The sequence below is a fragment of the Sus scrofa genome, chromosome 2 (assembly GCF_000003025.6).
Source record: "Sus scrofa isolate TJ Tabasco breed Duroc chromosome 2, Sscrofa11.1, whole genome shotgun sequence".
Lineage (NCBI taxonomy): Eukaryota > Metazoa > Chordata > Mammalia > Artiodactyla > Suidae > Sus > Sus scrofa.
In genome coordinates, this window is record NC_010444.4 from 54,340,099 (window position 1) to 54,366,528 (window position 26,430).

Consider the following 26,430-nt stretch of genomic DNA (forward strand, 5'->3'; position numbering starts at 1 on the left):
GGCTCTTTACCATGCAGATGGTCGTTGGAAGCCTCTGTGGTCAGTGTGGCCATGCTCTCAATGAAAAATTAAACTGGAAGGTAGGCTTAACTGTGCAGAAAACTATTATTTATAAAAAGTGTGTCCTCTTGGTATCCTTTCCTGTATCTCTTCTTTCCTTTTTTAATATCTTCAATTTCTCCTGCCCCATTCACATGTATTCGAAATAAATGCTCAGTGATTTCCAGAAACACAAATTAAAATATATTGCTCTGCTAGTTTGCCTTTTGGAGAGGTAAAATAAATTGCATGTCATTTTAAATGGCATGAACTATGTTAAGGAGTGCAGGAGGATGTACATTGAGGGTGTATGATACTGCTGTATAACTCTAGTTCACTGTTTAAGGCTAAGAAAATTATTTTTTTCTATTTTTTAGAGAAATACTCTGATCCAGCAGTTTAGGAAGACAGTTGAATAGCTAGCTATATGTTCCAATTTGTCAGGTGATAGGAAAGTCACTGAATGTATTTTTCTTGAAAACTTATTATTCTCATGACAATCGCTAGGTGATTTTTAAATTTTATGTAGAAACTCAGTGTATAATTTTGTTGTTATTAACACATTAGTAAAAAACATTTTTCAGATAAGTTAAAATTGGTGGATGAGAGCGAAGGATATTGCCCAGAGGAAACACCATGACAGGACTGGTGTCTGAAAGCATTTCGAAGATGTTGGAGAAATATACAGGGGTGTGAGTTGGGAGAATACTAAAATAATTTTCAAATATGTCACAAAGTCATCTAGGTTAAGCATAAATTAGCCAGGTGATAGAAGTTAGTTCATAGTTTATATCCTTTACCCACATGGATCCAGGACTTGAAGACAGAAAAGATATGGCAAATCATGTTCAATGTCCTATTTGATTATGTCAGATGTTCATTTTTAAGATCATAATCATATTGGCCAATCTGTTTAAAACTTAGCAATTTAAATACCTGTCCCTAGCAACTTCATTGTAAATAACGCAATTATTATGAGGTCCAATTTACTGATGAGAACAGTGAGGGTCAGGGATATAAGGGACTTCTTTAGGGTATGTTTTAAAATTATTTCCTTAGATTGTAGGTTTTTAAGAAATGCGATTGAGGGAATACTGCATCTTTCAGACACGGCTTCCTCATTCATTCATTCATTCATTCTTCATAACTATGAGAAAAATAGAGCACCTTCCACTCAATAAGTTTACATTACAATAGTGGAAAGACAATGAAAAGAAAACACAAGCAAAAAAACAAGCAAACAACTATTTTGTAATATCGTATGTAACAGCAACTATTAAAACTGAACATATCCATAACTTGTGCCATAGGAGGTACACACTTGAGTGAATTTCTAACAGACATGTATGCATAAGCTTCACCAAAAGCCATGTGATAAAAAAAATCAAAAGCTACCTCAAAATTCACCTGTGGTAAAATGAAAAAATAAATCATGAAATAATCAATACAATAAGAATAGATGTTTAAATATTACTAGCAGCAGTGGACTAATTTCAAAAACAATGTTGAAGCTAGTCAAAAAAGAGTGTTTATATAAAGTACAGACTCAGCAAGACAAACCTATTCATTGGGAAAATTAGTAGCTGAAAGGGAGCATAGAAAGTCTTCTGGGGTTCTGATAGTTTTCTATTTTCTTATGTGGATACATGATACACTCTTTACTTTGAAAAAAAATGGTCAAGTACAATTTTTTCTATTTCTTTTTTTTTTTTTTTTTTTTTTTTTTTTTTTTTTGCAATTTCTTGGGCCACTCCCGCGGCATTTGGAGGTTCCCAGAATTGGAGCTGTGGCCTCTGGCCTACGCCACAGCAATGTGGGATCTGAGCCACCTCTGCAACCTACACCACAGCTCATGACAATGCCAGATCCTTAACCCACTGAGCAAGGCCAGGGATCAAACCCACAACCTCGTGGTTCCTAGTCGGATTCGTTAACCACTGAGCCATGACAGGAACTCCAATTTTTTCTATTTCTGAGGATAGTGGGAAAGTTCCTTTTGGTTTTTTGTTTGTTTGTTTGTTTTATGGCCTCATCCAAGGCCTGTGGAAGTTCCCTGGCCAGGGATTGAATCTAAGCAGCAGCTGCTACCTATGCTGCAACTGCAGCAACTCTTGATCATTAACCCACAGCACCTGGGCTTGGGATTGAACACACCTCTGCAATGACCTGAGCCACGGCAATCAAGTTAACCCACTGTGCCACAGTTTGAACTCTAAGTTCCTCCTGATTTTGAGAGCTACTGTCTGTGTCAAGCTACTGATTTAAATGGCTTTTCAGTCCAGGGAAGGTCAACTTGAGCTAACTGAAGCTTCTGCATCGAATCCAAGCCCCTAACCCTCAGTTCAGTCTGCACTTTCCCATTTGATTGGAATCCTCAGGCCTTGGTTCTGTCCTCAGACTTCGCATTAGGGTTTGCTGGTAGTTCAGTCTGCAGTATGGAATTTGATTGGAATCCCAGTCAAAGTCCCATTTTTTGTAGTCTGCAGATTCAGACCATTTCTTAGTCCCCATTTCCACACTGGAAATTGCTAAGGGTATGCATAGGCCTACTGACTGGTCAATTCACAGTAATCTCCCTTTGGTTTCTGCTCATTTATTAAATGCACACATGAGGTAAGTTTGTTAGAGTGGGTCCACCTATTACTCAGACTCTTTGTTATGATAAGTTGGTAATGGAATGGGTTAAATTGACACAAGGCCACTGCCACCTCAAGAAAATTCCTCTGCAATGATGTATACTATAAAATATCACAAAATCCTCAACCTAATGTTATATGCTGTTTAGGTATTAGTTTGAGTTCAGTGCTCAGAGACTCCAGTCTTAACTAAGGAATTGGGATCCTCGAGCTGCAAAGACCTGAGCATGCCACTTTCCAGCACACCTGTTAATTTATGTCTAAGAACTGTGGTCCCAGAAGCTGTGGGTATCTACAGCAAATGATGATATCTTGTGAGAAAATCAAAAAGTACAAGGCCATTATAAGGAAGGTTCTGATGAGACAAGATCTTTCATTTAAGATGTGTGCTTAAAAACCAAGGACTCCAAAGTAAAATAAAGTAAAATAAAATAATGTTATAGCAATTCTGTTAGCACACAGACGCTTCCAAAAAGCTTCAAAACTCCAGAACTTCCCATGTGGCTTGCAGCAAAAAGCTTTAAAACTCCAAAATAGCTTCATTGAAATATTTGCTGCAAAACGCTAGTTAAAAATTAAAGATAGCAGTACTCTTGCGGGGAAGTGGGTTAAGGATCTAGCTTTATCACTAAGCAGCCCTGATTGCTGCCATTGTGCAGTTTTGAAATCTGGCCAGGGAATTTCAACATGTCATGGGTACAGCCAAAAAAAGAAAAAAAAAAAAAAATGCAGACAAATGTAGTACCTAAAACAAAAGACTGTAGAGTCATGTAATGCCTACTCCTTTCCTCTATCCTCCTTTACTTGAGTAACTCAGTCTACAGTTAAATAACAAAAAATAACTGCGAATTTTAAATATCTAATTGGTTTTATTCAGTGATTCATGAATCAAGCAGCATACAATATCATTTAGCTGATAGAAAGGAGCTCAGAAAATGTGTGCAAAATTAAAGATTTTTATAGGCAAGAGCTGAGGCAAGAATTATAGCAAGTAAGAGTAGGTAGTTTAGGGTGAGGTCACATTCCTTTAGGGGCCTGTAGCTCTCTCAGGCAGCTTACCTCACTAGTGTTGACCAAATGATTCCAGATTGATTAGTTTAAAATCCCATTCCTGGGAAAGGCTGAAACTATAATCAAATTAGGTATTAAGCTGGTGAAATGGGGCTTAGCATAAGTGATATCATTTGTTGTCTCTCTCTCTCTCTTTTTTTAAACAAATCCTATTACTCTGCTTAACTGAAGGATGTGATCAACATTTGAGACACTAACACTACTCCCAGCTACTGGCCGGATGTTCTTACAGATTTTGCTGTACTTCTGTGTGGTATTCACAGGCCATGCCCTCTTTTTTATTTTATTTTTTTTTAACTATCTGTGGTATTCACACACCATGACTTCAGGTTCATGTGTTTTAAGTCAGTCACTGTTCTTGTCCTTTTTCTAAGAGATAATTACCACTTCGGTGAGGTCTTTATTCAAATTATTTGATTTTGATTGACTTCAGTCTTTGGGACCATGGATCCAAGGTGTACCCCAGACACTGGGAATTATACTATTATAATAACTAGTCTCTCTGGTGCACTGTAGTCTCTCAAAAGCTTTGAATACAGGTTTGTGGCCACTAATAACTAAGAAAATAATCCTTCTAATACTAGACTATCAGAAAAAGGACACAGCCCATTTGAAAGGTTTGATTCTGGATAGGAGCTGAAACACTTCCCAACCAAAAGCAAGACTAAATGTAATAAATTAGGGAAAAATAAAATTGAAAATCTTTAATAGTTGCCTCATTTCCATTATTTCTGCTATCTATTTCATCATTGTTTTACAGCTACCTGTATATTGCTTCTTTCAACACATTCTTAACAAATGGATTGCTATTGTTGTGCAGACGCTGCTTACCAGAGCCAAATATTGGATGAAAATTTTTATCATCTCATGAAGCTGCCTAAACTAAAACTGTATATAAGATTGATTTAAACAGATATATGTAAACATTTCTAAATTCCATCAATTGTAAACTCCTAAGTTTTTTGACACTTTTCCCTTCTGTTTTTGACTGACGTCTCATTTTCTGGGTATTCAGAGCAAATCTCACATAATTGAGGGAACATGATGGGAGATAATATGAGAAACAAAAAATGTATGTACAAGTATAACAGGGTCACTTTGCTATACAGCAGAAATTGACAGAACACTAAAAATCAACTGAAATATTTGTTTTTTAAATCTCACATAATCTGCCATTCATCTACAGTGCTGTTTGGTTGGAATTTCTGAATTTCTGTCTTCCTGTGGTTAGCATCATTCCAGAAGACTGTGATGGTTGGCTAAACTGTGTCAATACACACAGAATAATTCTTTGCTTTGGTCTGAGGAGATTGGATATGATCTGGCTATCTGATGGCCAACTAGTTTTCCTTTTTGTTTTAATCTTCATAGCAATATCACTTAGATATATATATATACACCCCTAAAATAGAGCTCATTAGTGCCTATTTTTGAACTTAAAAAATAGTGTTACACTGAATATATTGCTTTGGCATTTGTTTCCTCTGCTGCATATTACATTTGTGATAGTAATCACTTTTTTGGTATAGATATTTATTATTTTTTCCTTAATCTTTGGCATTCCATTGAACAACTATATCCCAGTTTTTATATATATATATATATATATATATATACATTCTATGATTATTAGGTATATGTTTTGTTTATAGTTTTTGACTACAGGGAATGATTTTGCTATTTACATTTCTATACCTGTGTCCTCGTACAAAAATCAAAGAAAAACAGGGGGTATTCTTAACAGTAAAAATGATGGAAAACAAAGTTATCTCACCTTAAAATATATTACAATCTATAGTTCAAAAAAGCTATATCAATTTGTACTCCCTCTATCAGTGCAGTCTGCATTTGACCAAAATTTGGTATTAAATAAGCTTTTATTTTTTGCATATGACTTGGGTATAGAATACCACCCAGTATGATTTTAATATCTATTTTTGGATTTCTAATAAGGTTGAGTAAATTTTCAATGTTTTTTCAGTCACTTAGAATTCCTCTTTTGTAAAATGCCTGGTATTTACTCATTTTCTATTAAATTTCTACATATTTTAAAGATGCATAAGAATGTAAAAAGTAAATGTTTTTTGTTTTTTTTGTTTTTGTCTTTTTTTGTTGTTGTTGTTGTTGCTATTTCTTGGGCCACTCCCGCAGCATATGGAGGTTCCCAGGCTAGGGGTTGAATCGGAGCTGTAGCCACAGGCCTACGCCAGAGCCACAGCAACGCAGGATCCGAGCCGCGTCTGCAACCTACATCACAGCTCACCGCAACGCCGGATCGTTAACCCACTGAGCAAGGGCAGGGACCAAACCCGCAACCTCATGGTTCCTAGTCGGATTCGTTAACCACTGCGCCACGACGGGAACTCCGTAAATGTTATTTATTTTTATTTTAGTTCATTATACAATGTGCATTTGTGACACAGCCTTGTCTTTAAAATCTGTTTTATATAAATAAAATTATCAATATTTTGTTAATGTTAGTGCTTTCTGTTTATTGAATAATTCATTTATAACACTAAAGTCATGAAGATATTCTCTTATATTCACATTTTCCTCTTTAACCACCTAGACAGATTTGTATAATACAGGAAACATATTTTTAATTTTCCACATGAACAAATTTTCCTGCAAAATGAATTAATGCATTTTTCATTTTCTCTAATAGGCCGTGATGCCTTTGTCCCTTTTGAAATCACACTCTTCAAAAGTTTTCTCTCTCTTCTTGATGTCAGCCATTTCTGACCTCCAATTTTTTATTTTTTGGACTGGTTTTGGATTCGAGTCATCTGAAAACTCAGAATCTTTCACTACTAGACCACCAGAATTCCAGTCCCCCCATTCTTTCACATGAGCTCTCTATTCAGGATTCACACCTGATCACTTCAGTGACCTTCTTGTGGGTACATTCAATGATTAATTCTCAGTCTTCGTTGTATTTGACCCTTCCATAGCATTTGGCCATCAGTTAAGATGTGGGTGTTTTGTTGGTATTTGTTTCTGTTTAGTTTGGCTTCAAGTACACCAGATAGAGATGGTTTTATTCCTACCTCACTCATTCATTGTCTACTTTTCATTCTAATTTTTTTTCCTAAGTTTATATATTCCAGCTTACTTTGTAATATTGGAGTGCCTCCAGTTCAGTTATAGACCCTCTTATCTTTTCTGTATCTATTTTCTGATACTCTCATCTAGGTTCTTGGTTTATTTATATAATTTCCATAGAATGATGAATCCAGTTCAGACTTCTTTCCTGAACTCCAGACCTACCCATTCAATTGCTTACTTGATATGACCACTTGGGTGTCTACTGTCTTTTCAATTATGCCATTCATCACACTGAATAGATGTAGATTTTCCTAGGCATGCTGATGGCAGCTAATTCTTTCTAGTTTCCCTATGTGACCTCTTTGGAGTATCACTGAAAATTTTCCTTCTCTCTATACCCACATCCGATTAGTGAACACATTTTTTTAGTTCTATTTTCAGAAAACATCTAGTCTCTAGCCACTTCTGAAATAAGCTCCAGTTTTCTTAGTCTCCTAAGTGCTATTTCCAAGGCAGCTGCTAATGTGATGGCAAATCATATCATGTCACTTCTCGGTTGAAACAGTTTGCTGTTTTACTGGGAGTGCAATCTAAAGTCCTTGTGATTAACTGCAAGGACCCCTCCAATATGCCCTTTTACCATTATCACTTGATACCTGCTTCTGCTACTCTCTCCATCACTTACCGTGATCCAGCTTCCTGGTTGTATTGTTCTTTCTTGAACAGGCTAAGCACTATCTTACCTTGGGATTGTCCCATTGGATTTGCCCTCTGCCATTCTCTTTTCCCAATTATCTTCATGATGGCTATATTCCTTACATCTTTAAGACTTTGCTAAAATATCCCCCCTAAAATGCTGTCAATATTTCTATTTATTTATTTTTTTAGGGCCACAACGTGGCATATGTAGATTCCCAGGCAAGGGGTCAAATCGGAGCTGTAGCTGACAGCCTATGTCATAGACACAGAAACACCAGATTCAAGCAGTGTCTACAACCTACACCACAGCTCACAGCAACACCTGATCATTAACCCACTGAGTGGGGCAGGAATCTAACCCTCATCCTTGGGTAAATTACCAATGAGCCACAATAGAAACTCGTGGATAATAGTTTTAAAAGCAGCAAATACTACCTCATCCTCAATAATTCATTTCCTCCTTTACTCTGTTTTTTTCTTTTTTCTTTTTCCATAGTATTTAAAACTGTATATCACATTATACTGTTTTTGTTTGTTTTGTTTGGTTTCTTTCTTTCTTTCTTTCTTTTTTTTTTTTTTTTTTTTTTTTGTCTTTTTGCCTTTTCTAGGGCTGCTCCCGTGGCATATGGAGGTTCCCAGGCTAGGGGTCTGATCAGAGCTGTAGCTGCTGGCCTACACCAGAGCCACAGCAACTAGGGATCCAAGCCTCATCTGTGACCTACACCACAGCTCATGGCAACGCCAGATCCTTAACCCACTGAGCAAGGCCAGGGATTGAACCCAAAACCTCATGGTTCCTAGTCAGATTTGTTAACCACTGAGCCATAATGGGAAATCTTGTTTGGTTTCATTTTTATAGTTTTATTGAAATATAGTTGATTTATTATCTTGTGATAATTTATGCTGTACAACAAAGTAATTCCATTATACATGTGTACACATTCATTCTCTTTCAACTTCATTTCCCACATAGGTTATCCCAGAACACAGGGTAGAGTTCTCTGTTCTATACAGGAGGTTCTCATTGGCCAATCATTCCATATACCTCAGTGTGCATATGTCAATCACAAACCCCCAGTCCATCCCTCCCCCTACCTATCCCCTTAGGTAACCATACATTTTTTTAAAGAAGTCTGTGAGTCTGTTTTTGCTCTGCAAATAAGTTCATTTGTAACTTTTTTTTAGATTTCACATATAAATGATCTCATATGATATTTGTCTTTCACAGTCTAACTTCACTTAGTATGATAATCTCTAGGTCCATCCATGTTGCTGCAGATGACATTATTTAATTCTTTTTATGGGTAATATTCCACTTTATATAGAAAATTACAATTTGAAAAGATACATGAACCCCAGTGTTCATTGTAGCACTATTTATAATAGCCAAGATATGGAAGCAACCTAAATATCCATTGACAGAGAGATAGATAAAGATGTGGTACACATATACAATGGAATATTACTCAGCTATAACACTATTTTGTTCACTTAATTTAGAGATTTGTGTGGGCAAGGATTTCTGGAAGTGAAACCAATATCATGGGGAGAAAAAAGAAAAAATAGCTAAATAGGACTACATCATATTTTTAAACGTATTGGTATCAAATGATGCTATCAACAGAGTAAAGAACCAATGCACAAGATGAGAATGTTGATTTAAAAAAATGCTAAGATGCATCTGACCTGACTTCTCCAGGATCTCTTAGAGGGAATTTCCAGATAGTCATGGTGACCGCCAACACAACAGATCATCTTAACACTGGCTCTCTCTTTTTCTTGCTTTAACCCTCACTTCTCTTTCTCCCTTTGGTTCCCTGGATTACATTCTTCAAGAGAAACATTATAACTCAGTTTTTATTTTATAAGATCAAATTTCTGACAAGCTCAGGTGAAGACAGGTTATATATGAAACTAATTTAATAGCAGTTATCTCAAATTGGACCACAATTCTGAAAATGTAGAAGATACAGAAATTTTATAAAGTATCAAAATTAATTATAAAAAAACCCTCAGCCAACCATACTAGAATAATTGAATTATCTTTCTCTTTTCTTTATAGAAAACACCATTGTCTTATAAAGTGCAATCATAAAAGTTCCTGTCACAGCTCAGCGCTTAACGAATCTGACTAGCATCCATGAGGACACAGGTTTGATCCCTGGCTTCTCTCAGGGGGTTAAGGATCCAGCTTTGCCCTCAGCTGTGGTGTAGGTCACGGACAAGGTTTAGATCTGCATTGCTGTGGCTGTGGCTGTGGCCATTAGCTACAGCTCTGATTGGACCCCTAGCCTGGGAACCTCTATATGCCATTGGTGCCACCCTGAAAAACAAAACAAAACAAAAAGTATAATCACAGAATATGCAGCCAGAAATTGTTGGAAAAACGGTTATTAAAGTCATGTGTCAAACAATTAGATGGCAATATTATGTTGGTTGGGGCATTTATTAGCTTTTTCATTTTAAAATTTTATTGGGACATAGTTGACTTAAAATGGTGTATTAGAGTCAGGTTTACAGCAAAGTGGATCAGTTGTACATATATATTACATAGACTTCAGGCTCGGAAAATCTAAATTCCAACATTTATTTATCTACAAGGCACGGAGCATAAAATATGAATTGCATAATAAAGAGTCAACAGATAATGCAGAGTGAGAACATACAACACAGCCCCTTGGCCAAAGATATTTTTTCCCCCAAGGGTAGAGTGTAGGCACTTGTGAGAATATTGGAAAAGAGTGGGAAGGGAGCTTTATATTTTAAATAACTCAAAGATTTTGTTTTCTTATTGTTTTTAGATGTTTCAGTTATATATTTTGAATATATTTTATATATTTTGAATGTTTTTCAGTGCTAAAAGTTGCCTTATAACTAATTACAAGTTAAGGTAGGTATAAAATGTAGCATCTTTACCAAGAGAGTACTGCTTAGGCTGGATTTTTCTCCTTAACCGTGGTAAAGAGGAATGCATAAGGATTTGAAATGTAAAAAGTGAAGAATGGTCCAAAATAATGCCATGAAAAAAGGTTTTTTTTTTTTTTTTCTTTTAAGGTAATTAAGTGCAGAATCCCACAGCCTGATTTATCTAAGGACCACTTAATAACTGCAATTTGTTTGAAAATTTAAAGATTACAATTTTATGAATTAAAAAAAAAGATGAATGAACTTCTCACACTTTCATAAACTGTGTAACAGTAGATTAGGAATAAAGTGCCCCAGGGACTGATATTCTGATGTTAATTATTCTTCCAAATGAGAGTACTGATAATTCAAGCTCTCATTTAAATTGCTTGATTTTTTCTTGTGCCAGCCTACATAATGTAGCTGGTGCCAACTTTCCTTGTTCCATCTTTATTAGCCATTTAAGGAATTGGTTTGACCATCTCTAGGTTCTTAATCTATTTGCTTATTCTTGTCTGTTTGAAAGTACCTCACATTGATTGGGACTGGCCCCTAACCAAGCTAATGTAACATTTTGGTTGTTGAATCCATAGCCATTTGTGCCTTCATATACTTCCTTCTCTTCTTTGCTTCCATTCTGAATACCAGCTCTCAGATCGAAAGTTCTGATTAATGTCTCTTAGTTACCCACACTTACTTAAAAATTGCTGAGAAATTCCTACTTCAGTTCTGTATGATTTTTCTCTGGACAGTAGGTATTTGATCTTCAGTTCAGACCATCAGATCTGGGGAAGACTACAGTGTGAGGTAAGTAAATTTGAGGATGTTTTCATTAACTAATTATGTGATATTTGCAATAGTATCTAATTCTGGACTTACTGGGAAGCTATTTAAAATTAGGAGCCTATTAGGGAAACTTGAGGTTGATAGAACTCAATATTCAAATTATAGGTACTCGAATCAGTGTACTCAGAAATTTTATACCTTTTGATCTGATTTCTTTTCACAGACTCAATTCTCCATTGTATACATTAGGATGTAGGTGATTTCTCTGCTCAAGAAAATTCTATACAGATTCGTTTCACTGTAAGCCTTTAAGAAAGTTCACATTGTTGAAAAAGTTTATTCATTTATAAATTTTTGAAGTATTTATAAGAATAGTTTATCTAATTTTTTTCCACTATTCCATATCCTCAGGTAATTTATGAATATCTTTAACAATAATTTAGATAGTAAAATCTTCCATATTCTGCACTGAAAAACTGACCCATTACACTTTCTTATTTTATACATAGAAATTGAGACAGAACAGAAAATATGAGTGGTTTGCTCAATATCCATAAGTTTATATATGAAGATAAAGACAAGATGTGAAAACATGTTTATGATCCCAAATATTTTTTTTAATGTATACACTATTACACACAAAATGCCAAGAAAATAGATTTCAAGGGTGAGGATAGGAGAATGGCATCTTCTTCTATCTATTTTAATTTTTCTTAAGATTTAGTTGAGAAGGTGTTTAGGGCATTTTGGTCTGCTTTCAGAATAAAGGATATCTTTTGCTTTTATCAAAATTTCTCTACCTTTCTAAAGATTCTAAATGATTTCCCTTTAGAAGAAGGTTAAACAAGTTAGGAAAAAAAAAAAAAGAATTCCACAATTAAAAGTGAGGCTTTATATGAAAACTCTGCTAGGAAAGAAACATAATGGATTAGATTATAAAGAGGATTAAATGGCTTATACTGAGCACCAAATTTTATCTCTGTTTTCTCATAATTCCCATTTATGCCAGCTGTCATTATGGTCTATATGACTTAAACTCTTAGTGCTCTCAAACATCTTCTGAATTAAATGATCACTTAGGATTTTTCCAGTCTTACACAGAGTAGAGTTTAAGAAGAAGGTGGCAGTTTGAAAAACAAAACAAAACAAAAATGTAGCTATGTTCTATTGGATCTGCTATTGTTGGAGAGAAAAGATTTGGAAAGCACTGTGTGATATTTCAGAATTTAACTGTCACTGCTGTTACAGTTTTGCTTAAGACTAACCTAAAACACATCTGTTTTTTAAATATCCATATTTTATGCAAACATTTACATATGCAACATGGGTTGAAATCTGTTTCATTTGCATGTTGTTTCCTTTATCAGCAGAGAGAAGTGATGGACCTCAGTGAGATCATGCTTATTCTTCATTTGCATTTGGACTCCACATATTTGAATAAGTGGAAATTAGGGCTTCATAGCAAGATCTGAAAGGACAAATTTATATATTTGGCCTTGTAGAGAAAACTATAGTCCTAAAGTTTCCAAGACCAAAATAGATAATATTTTTATTAAAATACTTCACTTTGAAACATTTTGATAGCTTGATAAATACAATTAAATATATCTTAATCACAGACCTGTATCAGGAATAACTTTTGAAACAAAACCCAGTGGTTAAAGAGACAAAATCAATGTCTTAAGTAAATATTTTTGCACTAAAAATCAAATAAAGTAACAATTGCAAATAGTGGTTTGGGCACAATTGTTGCAATAAGTGTTATAGATGAAAGAATGTCCTTACCTATAGAGAAATGCTGATTTTGAGAAATCTCCAATATAGAAAAGGGCAAGGGTCATGAACAACGAAATACCAAAGGAAGTGATAGAAAGACAAAATATATGTACCTTAAGGGTTTTTTTTTTTTTTGGAACAAAAGAGTCACATTAAAGCAAGTTTAGATACTATTAGTGAATGCTGGAGGATATGCCACAAGTGTGTTCCATTGTTGTTCTTTCAGCACCATTGCTCACCAGCTTAATAACAATTTGGTGACAGACTTCAAAAGCCTAATAACCCATTTTCCATGACCTATGTCCATAAAATTAACCCCACAGTATTATACATCATAATCAAACTTAGAAACATTGTGAATGGCAACCAAGTGAGAAATAAGTAGCTAGCTGCATATTACTTTATTCACCATAATGATAATCTGTGTGAAAATAGCACTTTGACATAGAGAGGTATATTTAATAGTATAAAATACCATTAATATTTAATAGTATGTTGGTATTAATATACTATTTTAGTAATAATATGATGTTATTATATGTTAAACATACATATATGAATAAATTGAAAGTATACTAAGGTAAAAATTATGCATAGACATGGAGATAATAGAAATACTTATTATATGGGGGAATCAAGTGTTCCTGATGATTCTTTAATATTTTCTTATTTTCAAATATTACTTTATGTAGTTATATGCTTTGCATTTTTTTAATTTCAGGGAATTAGTCAATACTAACAGATTAGCACAAAATTGCTTTTAAAATCCAAGGAATTCTAGAGATGCTGAAATTTCTTTCCCTTTGTGAAGAGTGCTGGGGAAGATCTCTAGAGCCTCATTAGTGAGTTTCAGTGCTAGAAATAATCATGGTCAAGGCTAGGGATACCTGTGCCCTGAAAGAGAGATTTTGGGGCCCATTTGTCCCCCTCGGGCTTTAACATTTCCCATGGACCAATAGCAATTACCATGCTTAGTTTCTAGTAACCATCTACCGTCTTCTGAATTTATGGTGAAATAATGAGCCGAGTCCTCTAAGGAGCTTGTTCTTATTAAACTTCTGACAAGAAAGGCTGAGTGGGCATTTCCTTCTCTCTCCATGATACAAATTGCTGCTGAATGCTTGCTTTTAATTTTCCCAGTAGTTTCACACAATGAGGCCTGGGGAAGAGAGAAACAGAAAGACACACATCAAAAAGACAGCTGATAAAAACACTGATATAAAACGTGTAATATTTCAAGAATGAAAAAATCTACAATACAATGTGGGTCACATCAATAAGCCTGGCTAGGAATAGGCTTTAATAGTTATAGGGATATCCATCATGACTTAGTTTTGGTGAAATGCACAGAGCGTCCTTGGTATGAATTTCTCATGAAGCAGCCATTTAACTTTCATCACTTCCATCAAACTCTTGTCATAATAATCTGCCTTTGTCATGTCCTCCAATTATACACCAGTTGAGGAGAAGTCAAAACTATAAGCTTCTAATCAAAGGCATTCTTTTTTTTTTTTTTCTTTTCAGGGGCCATGCCTTCAGCATTCAGAGTTCCTAGACTAGGGGTCTAATCAGAACTGCAGCTGCTGGCCTATGCCACAGCCACAGCAATACTGGATCAGAACCACATCTGTAATCTATGTAATGCCAGCTCCTTAACCCACTGAGTGAGGCCAGGAATCAAACCTGCATCCTTGTGGATACTAGTTGGGTTCATAACCTGCTAAGCCACAGCAGAAACTCCCCCAAACCATTCTTAGAGTGTATCTGTGGACATATCTACTGCAAAGATTCTTATTTACCTCCACTCTAAGCTCCTGGAAAGAAGGAACCATGTCATGTACATTCTTTTAGGTCCTTTCACAACTTAAAACTGTGACTCGGTTCCTGCTATAGCTCAGTGGGTTAAGGACCCAACATTTTCTCTCTAAGGATGTGGGTTCCACCCCTGGCCTGGCTCAGTGAGTTGATTGAGGATCCAGCATTGTCACAAGCTGCGATGTAAATCACAGATGCACCTCCAATCCAGTGCTGCTGTAACCGTGGCATAGGCCTCAGCAAAAGCTCCAATTCGACCCCTATCCCATGGACTTCCAAATGCTATAGGTATGGCCATAAAAAGGAGAAAAAAATAACCATGACCCACACAGTGTGCCTCAAGAAGTATTTGTTAAATGAACGAATTTATATATACTTTAGATTATTGGAAAATAATGTAGCGCTCCTGCACTGCCACTAGTTAACTATAGTTCTATAACTCTGAAAAAGTCTCTTAATCTCTTTAAGTCTTACTTTTTTAAGCTATAGAATGGATGAATCAATCAGTGTTGCATAAAATTGTTGGAGAAGGCAAATTAATATTTATGGATTCATCACTAAGCACTGTTATGAATGTGTTCTTACCGCTTTCTTCTTTTTTTTTTTTTTTTTGTCTTTTTGCTATTTCTTTGGGCCCCTCCTGAGGCACATGGAGGTTCCCAGGCTAGGGGTCGAACTGGAGCTGTAGCCACCAGGCTACGCCAGAGCCACAGCAACGCGGGATCTGAGCCGCGTCTGCAATCTACACCACAGCTCACGGCAGCGACGGATTGTTAACCCACTGAGCAAGGGCAGGGACCGAACCGGCAACCTCATGGTTCCCAGTCGGATTCGTCAACCACTGTGCCACCACGGGAACTCTCTCTTACTGCTTTCTAATTTGCTATTATACCTGAACTTTTTGTTAAGTTCTTTCTAATATGGATTGTATTGGATTTTGGTGAACTTGCTTGGATGGAGCTATTTGGAGCCATCATATGTATTCGGGAAAAGGAAAAATCTTATAACAATGCTCTGCATTAGAAATCTGTGTTGGGAGCCACAAAGGTGATTTTAAATTTTCTAGTAGCCACATCAAAAATGTAAAAAGAAACAGGTTAAATTAATTAATTTAATCAATGTTATTTATCAAAGTAAATACAAAATATCATTTCAGCAAGTAGTCAATATAAAAATATTAATGTGGGAATTCCCATTGTGGTGCAACAGAAATGAATCTGACTAGTATCTATGAGGATGCATATTCAATCCCTGGCCTCACTCAGTGGGTTGGGGATCTGGCATTGCCATGAGCTGTGGTGTAGGTCCCCAGTGAGACCAGATCGCACACTGTGGCTATAGTATACTACAACAGCTATAGCTCTGATTCGACCCCTAGCCTGTGAGCTTCCATATGCTGTGGGTGTGGCACTAAAAAAGCAAAAAAATACACATGCACGCACATGCACATACACACTTATAAATGTGGTATGTTGCATAACTTTTTTCATACTAAGTCTTTGATTCTTAATATAATTTGTACTTGTAGCATATCTCCATTCAGAAAAGTCATGTTTGATATCCTCAACAGTCTCCTGTGGCTTGTGGTATCCTACAGGACAGTGCAGATCTGTATGATACACATAGAAAATGTCAAAATTCCCTATCAGATTATAAGTGTGTTAAAATATTATTTAAGTATAAATTTATATTTATATTTGCATATTTAATCATCAGGTTTAAATGAAAAGCCCCTCTTTTGGGAGACAAGACTCTCTAGTTATTTAAATCAGATTTTGCACCATTTTTTTTCTATTAAAACTATATATCAGTTATTGCTTTCATCTGTTTAACCATAATATGAGTTGTGTGTTATCATTCATTAGTTTTCTACTGAGAAAAAGGAAAATGAACACCATTTGACTCTACAAATTTGTGTTTTGATTGTCTTTCTTCTAATAATTTATGGATTATTTCTTAGACTTCAGAGATCTTTTTTTTCCCCTTTCAATGTGGAATCATTATTATTAAAATATCTAACACCTAATAAATATAAGCTAAACACTCAAATTTTACAATGTAGAAATATGTCAAGAATAATGTTAGGTTAGGTAAAATGAGCCAAGGTTATTATCCTCTTATATTCAAAGTGTATGATCCTGATTGATAGTTTTCAAGAACTAGACCCTAGTATAGAAGAAAAGTATATAATGTGGATTCCCCACTGCTTACATACCACTGTATTCTTATTCAATCATACAACTTTTATTTTTATCTTTTAAGACTATTATATGTTTCTATTGTACAGAATTATAGTTCCACATCTGTATACACTATATAGTAATCATTGCCACAAATCTAGTTACCATCCATCATCATTTAACTTTCCATACAACCTCCTTCTCTTCTAGTAACCACTAGTATATTTGCTTATGAGTTTGATTCCACTTTATTTGTTCATTGTGGGTCTTACAGATTTTATATATGAGTGCATATATCTTTCCAAATTAGTATTTTGTATTCTTCAGGTAAATCCTCAAAGTGAAATAGCTAGGTCACATGGTAGTTCTGTTCTTAAATTTTTGAGGAATCTTCATATTCTTTGCTATAGTGGATGCATCAATGTACAGTCCTACCAACAATGTACAAGGATTCTCTTTTCTCTGCAATCCCCCTACTATTTTTTATTCCTTGTATTATTGATAGTAATCATTCTAATAGGTGTGAGGTAATAGCTCATTGTGGTTTTGATTTGCATTTTTCTGATAATTAGTGATGTTGGGCATCTGTTCATGTGACTGTTGCTTATCTGTATCTTTGGAAAAATGCCTATTTAGATGCTCTATCTTTTTAAATTTGGTTGATTTTTTGTTGTTTGTGCTGAGTTGTATGAGTTCGTTATTTATTTTGGATATTAACCACTTATCAGGTACATGATTTGCAAATATCTCCTATTCAGTAGGTTGCCTTTCATTCTTAAGATGATTTCCTTCACTGTGCAGAAAAATTTGACTTGCTATAGTCCCATTTGTTTATTTTTTGCTTTTTTTTCCCTTGCCTTTGGAATCATATCCACAAAACATTGCTAAAACTAAAGTCCATAAAAGTATTGCTTACATTTTCTTCTGGGAATTTTATTATTTCAGGTTTTACATTCAAGTCTTTTATCCATTGAGTTAATTTTTGCATATGGTGTAAGATAGCAGTCTAGTTTCATTCTTTTCATGTAGCAGTCCAGTTTTCTCAGCACCAATTATTGAAGATAATGTTATTTCCATATTGTATTTCTTTGCTCCTTTGTCGTAGATTAATTCTCTATACATGTTTGTGTGTGTGTGTGTGTTTTCTGGGCTCTTAATTTTGTTCCATTGATTTATGTATTTGTTTTTTGTGGCAATACCAAACTGTTTTGATTACTACAGTTTTGTAATATAGTCTGAAGTCAGGTGGCTTGATTCCTCCAGCTCTGGTCTTCTCTCCCAAGATTATTTTGGCTATTTTGGGTCTTTTGAATTCCACATAATTTTTAGAATTATTTGTTCTATTTTTATGCAGTATGCCTTGGTATTTTAATAGTAATTGCATAAAAATTGTAGATTGATGCAAATCTATATTGGGGTAGTATGAACATTTTTTTTTGTCTTTTTGTCTTCTTTAGGGCCACACCTGCAGCATATGGAGGTTCCCAGGCTAGGGGTCCAATTGGAGCTGTAGCCACCAGCCTATGCCAGAGCCACAGCAACACAGGATCCAAGCCGTGTCTGTAACCTACACCACAGCTCATGGCAATGCTGGATCCTTAACCCACTGAGTTAGGCCAGGGATTGAACCTGCAACCTCATGGTTCCTAATCAGATTTGCTAACCACTGAGCTACTATGGAAACTCCAACATTTTAGCAATATCAATTCTTCTAATTCATGGCAACACAGGATCTTTTCTTTTTATGTATCTTTTATAATTCCTTTCATAAATATCTTACAGTTTTTAGTGTACAAGTTCTGTACCTCCTAGGTTATACTTATTCCTCTTTATTCTTTTAATTGTGATTACAAAAGGGATTTATTTCTTTATTTTTATTTTCAGTAACTTATTTGTGTATAGACATGTTACTGATCTCTATACAGTGAATTTATATATTGGAACTTTACTAAATTTATTTATTAGTTCTAACAAATTTTGGTGGGATCTTTAGGGTTTTTAATAAACAATATAATATAATCTTCAAATAGTGACCATTTTACTTCTTCTTTTGAAATTCAGATTAATTTTATTTCTTTTTCTTGCCTAAGTGCTGTGGTTAGTACTTCCAAAACTTCATTGAATATAAGTGATGATAGAGGGCATCCTTGTTTTGTTCTCGATCTTAGAGAAAAAGCTTTCAGCTTTTCACCATTGTGTATGATGTGGGTTTATCATACATGGTCTTTATTACATTGAGGTAATAAACTCTACATACTTTGTTGAGACATTTTTATCATAATGAATATTGATTTTTTTCTACATCTATTGAGATCATTATATGGTATCTAGCCTCCATTTTGTTAATATGATGTACCAATTTGATTAATTTGAAAATGTTGAACCATCCTTGCATCCCTGGAATAAAGCATAATTGATTGTGGTGTATGACTGTTTTAATACATTGTTGGATTTAGCTTGTTAACACTGGTAAGGATTTTTGCATCTATGTTCATAAAGGATATAGGTTTTCAATCTTCTTTCTTCAAGTGGTGTCTTTTATTTTGATACCAAGCTAATGATGGCTTTGCAAAATTTGCTGGGAAATTCACTCGTGTTAAAAGTTTTGGAAGATATTGAGAAGGATGGTTGTTAAGACTTCGAATTTCATTTTTTAGTAAAACCATCTGGTTTTGGGCTTTATTTTATTTTGTTGGGAGATTTTAGTTAGTGACTCAATAATCTTACTAATAATTGATTTGTCCAACTTTTCTATTGCCTCCTGATTCAGTCTGAATATTTTGTGTATTTCTAAGAGTATTTTCATTTTGTTTTAGTTTTTGCAATTTCTTGGCATGTAATTGTTCGTAACAGTCTCTTGTTATCTTTATATTTCTTTAGTATCAGTTGTGATTTCTTTTCTTTCACTTCAGATTATTTATTTATGGTCTCTTTTTCTTTGTTAGTCCCATATAAATGGCTTGTTAACTTTATCTTCTCAAATAACCAGTTCTTAATTTTACCAATCTTTTCTATTGTTCTTGTAGTCTCAATTTCACTTACTTTTACTCTGATTTTTATTATTTCCTCCCTTCTACTAATTTTGGGATTTATTTGGATTTCTTTTTCCTGTTTCTTTAGGTATATATTTAGAATGTATATTTGGGATGTTCTGCTTTTTTTTTTTTTTCTTTTTAAAAATTAAAGTACAGTTGATTCACATTTTTTCTTCAATTTTTGTTTTACAGCAAAGTGACCCAATCACACACAGTTCCCTATAGGATCCCATTGCCCATCCATTCCAAATGTTAGAGTTTTTATTTTTTGCTTCTTTAGATAACAGCTATGCTGTGAACTTCCATCTCAGCTTTTGCTATATCCTATACATTTTTAAGTGTTGTATTTCTGTTGTCTTCTGTCCTTAGCTTTTTTTTTAAATGTCTCCTTTATCTTATTTGATGGTGCATTGTTTGTTAAGTATCATATTGTTTGTTATTTTTCCACATTTTCCCCTCTTTCTTTTCTTGTGAATAATTTCTAGTTTTACTCCATTGTGCTAGAGATGGGAGTTAATATGACTTCAATCTTAAGAATGTTGAGACGTGACTCATGACCTAACATTTCATATGTCCTGATGAATATTGCAGGGGCACTTGAGAAAAGTGTGTATTTTGGTGCTTATGGATGAAATGTTCTATATATATATTAAGTGTATATGGAAAAATGTGAAGGTTAAGTCCACTGTTTTCTTACTGATTTTTGGTCTGGATGATTTTTGCATTGATGTAAGTGAGATGTTAAAATTTACTGCTAATATTCTATTGTTTTCAATTTCCCTATTTAAGTCCATTACTATTTGCTTTATATATTTTAGTACTCCTATGTTGGGTACATATACATTTATAAATGTATTTTATTATTGGATTGATCCCTTTATCATTATGCAATGCACTTATTGTCATTTACTAGTCTTTCTTTTAAAGTCTGTTTTGTCTGATATGAGTATAGGTAACCAACCTTCACTTAATTTCCATTTATATAAAATATTTTTGCCATCACTTCACCTTCAGTCTAAATGAGTACTTACTTCTGAAGTGAGTCTCTTCTGTGTAGCAAAATCAATTTTTTAAATAAAATATACTTACTTCCATTTTGTTAATTTTTTTCTGGCCACAACCCCAGCTACTGCTCTGGTACACTGGTGAGCCGGGCTGCCCCTCAGAGTGGCTGCAAGTTATGTCCATGGCAACTTCAGGGTGCTGGTGATTGATGTTATTGGTCAGCTGTCTGTGAGTTCCAGCTGAGGCCCAGGAGTGTGTGGGGCCCTCAGTAGGCTATGCCCACAGGTAATAACAAGTTAGATGAGAATTTATGAAATGGCAACTGCCAGCACCAGGATAGTCTGAGATCACAAAAACTGGATTTCACAGATGTTTCAGTCCCCCAGGTGTATCCCAAATATCTCCTGCCTCTCTGGTACATGCTTCAAGATCAGTAATAAAAAGGTCCATCCAATTTTCAATATGGTGGCTTTGGACTGTTTTTTGGATTGCATCTGCATGCAAGTCCTTTAAGAGCAAGCTTCCCATTCCCTGTAGTTATATAGTTTTCCTTGAGGTATTCCCCATTTTGGTTTTTAAAATCAAGTATTTGGGATGGGGCTTCTCTGTCCTATGCAAGATCTGAGGGTTGGGATATCTGATGCAGAGATAAAATTCCTTGATCCTCAGGAAAAAAAAAAAAATCTTTGAGATCCAGCCTGATGGTTGTTTGCTACTGCTGAGATGTGGTTTCTTTCTTTGATGTAACATTAATCTGTTTCTCCTGTCCATCTCAGTGATTTCCTTCTTTTTACCTTTTGCTATGGAGACTCTGTTCATCTAGTTTTTAGGTACCTCTCAAAGGGATTTATTCCACATTTGTTTTGCCCAGGAGAGGAGATGGGATTAGAATATCTCTATATTTCCATCTTGACCCCTCATTGTAATCTGTTTTATGTATGTCTACCTCAATGTAAGATTGTGCTTAAACAAAATTAAATAAATAAATACTCTGAGCCAATGGGAACACTTCCAAGTTAAGAAATAATAGTAAATCAAGAATATCATCCTTAAATGAATGATGGTATGGTGTGACATAATATAATATTTTTGTGGATGTCCTTCCAGGAAATGAAAAGTTTTGAGCTTCATGAATGAAGGTGGGTGGTCTACTTAGGAACCAAAGTTAAAAACTAATTTCTTAAAGAAAACTATAATGGGAATTAACTACAGGAAGTATTAGAAAAGTGGGCTATTACCCAATGAGAAGTGATTACTTTGTTTTGCTTTCTCTGTGGCCTCATCCCATTTTAAATAAACCTAATATTTTTCTTTTGGCACAGCTTTACCTACCATGTTTATCTCTTTTGTGTAACCTACAGTTATGGAGTGGGGCAATATAGTCCTGGGCTTGTTCAGCAATACTCGTTTCCCTTGGCTTCTCTTTGTCTTCATCTTCCTGGTCTTTGTCATCTCCGTAGCCAGCGACACCATCATGATCATCCTCATCCATGTGGACTCCCACCTTCACACTCCCATGTATTTCCTGCTCAGCCAACTTTCCATAATGGACATCCTGTACATTTCCACCATTGTGCCCAAGATGCTGGTTGACCAGATGGTGGGCCAGAGGGCCATTTCCTTTGCAGGATGCACTGCCCAGCATTTCCTCTACTTAACCTTGGCAGGGGCTGAGTTCTTCCTCCCGGGACTCATGTCCTACGACTGCTACATTGCCATCTGCAACCCTCTGCGCTATCCTGCCCTTATGAGTCTCAAGGTCTGCTTGTTGATTGTGTTGTTGGCCTGGCTAGGAGGGTCCATAGATGGCTTCTTGCGTACACCAATCACCATGCAGTTCCCTTTCTGTTCTTCTCGGGAAATCAATCACTTCTTTTGTGAGGTACCTGCCCTTCTGAAGCTCTCCTGTATGGACACATCAGCCTATGAGACATCCATGTATATCTGCTGCATTATGATGCTCCTCATTCCTTTCTCTGTCATCTCAGCCTCTTACACAAGGATTCTCATCACTGTTTATAGGATGAGTGAGGCAGAGGGGAGGTGAAAGGCAATGGCCACTTGCTCCTCACACATGGTGGTTGTCACCCTCTTTTATGGGGCCGCCATGTATACCTATGTTCTGCCTCACTCTTACCATACCCCTGAGCAGGACAAAGCTGTGTCTGCCTTCTACACTATCCTCACTCGCCTGATCAACCCACTCATTTATAGCCTCAGAAACAAAGATGTCACAGGAGCCCTACAGAAAGCTCTGGGGAGCTGCTTGTGCTCAGCGTAAATAACCACCTTCTAAAGAAACTATATTTGCTGCTAGAAGTTTGAAGAAAAGAATATAATATTTATTTTCAATCTTATTTTTTACTTTTTCTTTTTGGCCACCCTGCAGCATATGGAGTTCCTATGCCAGGAATCAGATCCAAACTGCATTTGCAATCGAGGCTGCAGCTGCAGCAATGCCAGATCCTTAGCACCCTGTTCTGGGTGTGGGATCAAACCTGTGCCTCAGGGCTTCAGAGAGGCCACTGATCCACATTGCACCACAGAGAGACTTTATCATCACCTTTGGATTTAAATATACTCTGCCTAAAAATAATGTCATCCTCATGTTAGCAATTGTGAGGCATTTTGGGATTTGGAAAGCTGACAGTGGGGTTTTTGACTATTTCATTATTTGAAAGCTAAGAGTGTTTTTAACAATAGATGGTTTTTAATTGAATGGGAATAAAATAGGTGTTTCAGTAACCATCTATCTGATTTTCAAAAACTCTGCCTTCCACTGGAGACTATGCAGTTGTCTGTTTCTTGCTATGTTCAGTCATAGGAAGAGAAATACTCATTTCTTCTACTCTTCTATGTTTTCAGCAGTCTCTTTTTAGATACTCTACACACTGACCACTTCAAAAACAACAAAATGTCAAATATGATTTTGATTGTATTTTGAATGTTATTTTACTATCTAATGGACTATTCTGCAAATAAGGATTATGGTCTTCCAAAACATTTAATTCAATCAAACTAGTATTGGCATAGTCATTATTTAAATAAATTTGGTTTGACTCTATGTAATTAATTTTTTCAACTGAATCCCATTAATGTGGTTAGTAGATACCAGTCATCAATTTTTGGAGTAGACTGGCACTTTTTTTTTTTTTTTTTTTTTGGTTTTTTCGCCTTTTCTAAGGCCGCTTCCGCGGCACATAGAGGTTCCCAGGCTAGGGGTTTTAATCAGAGCTGTAGCCGCCAGCCTACACCAGAGCCACAGCAACACAGGATCTGAGCTGCTTCTGCAACCTATACCACAGCTCGCGGCAACACCGGATCCTTAACCCACTGAGCAAGGCCAGGGACCAGACCTGCAACCTCATGTTTCCTAGTTGGATTCGTTAACCACTGCGCTACAATCGGAACTCCTAGACTGGCATTTTTACTTCTTCTCCATAAAATTTTGAGAAAACCATCCCATACTGGTGGATCCATTGTTAAAAAAAAAAAAAAAATGTGATTTTGAGGCTTTTGTTAACATAGATGGTTCTACATTATCATTCTTCTCAATAATCTGATTTAATAGGTACAATCAGGACAGTTTTAAATCACATATTTTTCAAGGTATTTAAATTGTCCAGTGGCCTAATATATCTCCTTTTCATAATAATGAGACTCTTTTGAGAAAAAAAAGTTTGATTTATTCTTTTGAGAATTAATATTTCTGTCTTTTTTTTAATTTTTGCTTTTTAGTGCTGCACCTGTGGCATCTGGAAATTATGAGGCTAGGGGTTGAAACGGATTTGCAGCTTCTGGTCTACCCCACAGCCACAGCAATGCAGCATACGAGCCACATCTGTTACCTAAGCCATAGCTCATGGCAATTCCGGATCCTTAATTCACTGTGCAAGACCAACATCGAACCCATAACCTCATGAATACTAGTCGGATTCATTTCTGCTTTGCCACAACAAGAACTCCAGTATTTTCCATTTGATATTTATTTAGCTTAATTTATTTAATCATTTGAATGGTCATAAGTAACCAATATACTTCTGAAGTAGAAAAAATGTATTTTTTTTTCTTTTCTATGCTTTTTCCTGCTTGACTAAAATCATTCTAATTTGTTCCTTAGTCTTTCTGTCTTCCTACCAATCTTGGAGTTTATTTATCTCAAACTTCATTACCTAAGAAGTAAATATTTTGCATTACAAAAATGGAAATATAATTATATATAAGCTCATTTAAAATATATGCATTCTGGAGTGGTTTAAAAATGCATAAATAAGTTAGCTGGGAAATGACATATGCTTCAGAAAATCCAATGCTTCCACATCTTGGAAAAGAAGAGGAGAGACATCTCATTATAGAAATTTCAAAGGCACCTTATTTTTCTATCTTGCATTTCCATATTGGTAAAAAATAAGATTTTTAGTGTCATTAAATATAAGCATCTGTCCTATTTTCCCTCAAAAACACACATATTAGAATCAGAATTTAGAATCAAATTTTAGATTCTACCATCATGCTTCAAAGTCTTAGGATATCTCAACTCAATACTTTAGTCTCTTTGAAATTTATTTTCTATCACCTGTGTCATGGAGAGAATGATTCAGACTAGTTTTGGAAGTTTTGGCTTTTTCTGATGTAGAAATAGTGAATATGCTTTTAAGTGGATTCTGGATAGGAAGGAAATACTGATATAAGGAAAATTGCGTTCTCATTAAAAAATGCTTTGGCATTATAACTCTTGTTAAGCTTTAACTCTATGCAGACAAATTTACTATGTCAGGTTTAGCAAATTAATTTAATTTCATGAAACCCTTCCTGTCAATGTATTAAATTATTCTAACCTAGCTTTTTTCCTCAGAGGCATACTTTTAAGAGAATATTAAATAATAGGTTCAAAGCAAATTTAGTTTTGGAAGGTGCTATCTGCCATAAGGTATTATTATAAATAACTCACCATTATAGAAAAGGGACAGTGAAACATCCTTCACTTACCTATTTCTAGTCCAGGAGTGGTCTTGCCTCTTGACTTTGAACTTAATGCAGAATTCTCTCTTGGAGAGCTGAGGCTACAGAAGTGACTGATATACTTTAATACAAGATCTTTGATGAAACATACAGACGATGTTTCAAGGACTAATGTTAGTCTGTCCATAACACAGCATTGTGATAAAATAATAGTCATTGACTGGTGTGTATTATGAAGGGCTTTATATCATAAGATTACTTGACAGTAATTTCTACATAACTTCATAAACTGAAGAAAACAGACAAGAACACCCTAATATAAAAAAGTATCTTCTTGGAATGAAACAATGTAACCACTTGTATAGAATTTGACATTACTCCTTTCTCACCCAGCTAATTAAAAGGGACCACATGTATATTTGCGTTTTTCTCCAGCTTAGTTTTAGACATACAGTTTTCAGTCAAATGATAAGTTGA

At 35.3% G+C, this 26,430-nt stretch overlaps 1 pseudogene; it reads left to right on the top strand.

Annotated features, from left to right (window-relative positions):
* Positions 12-23,287, top strand: LOC110259589 (annotated as a pseudogene).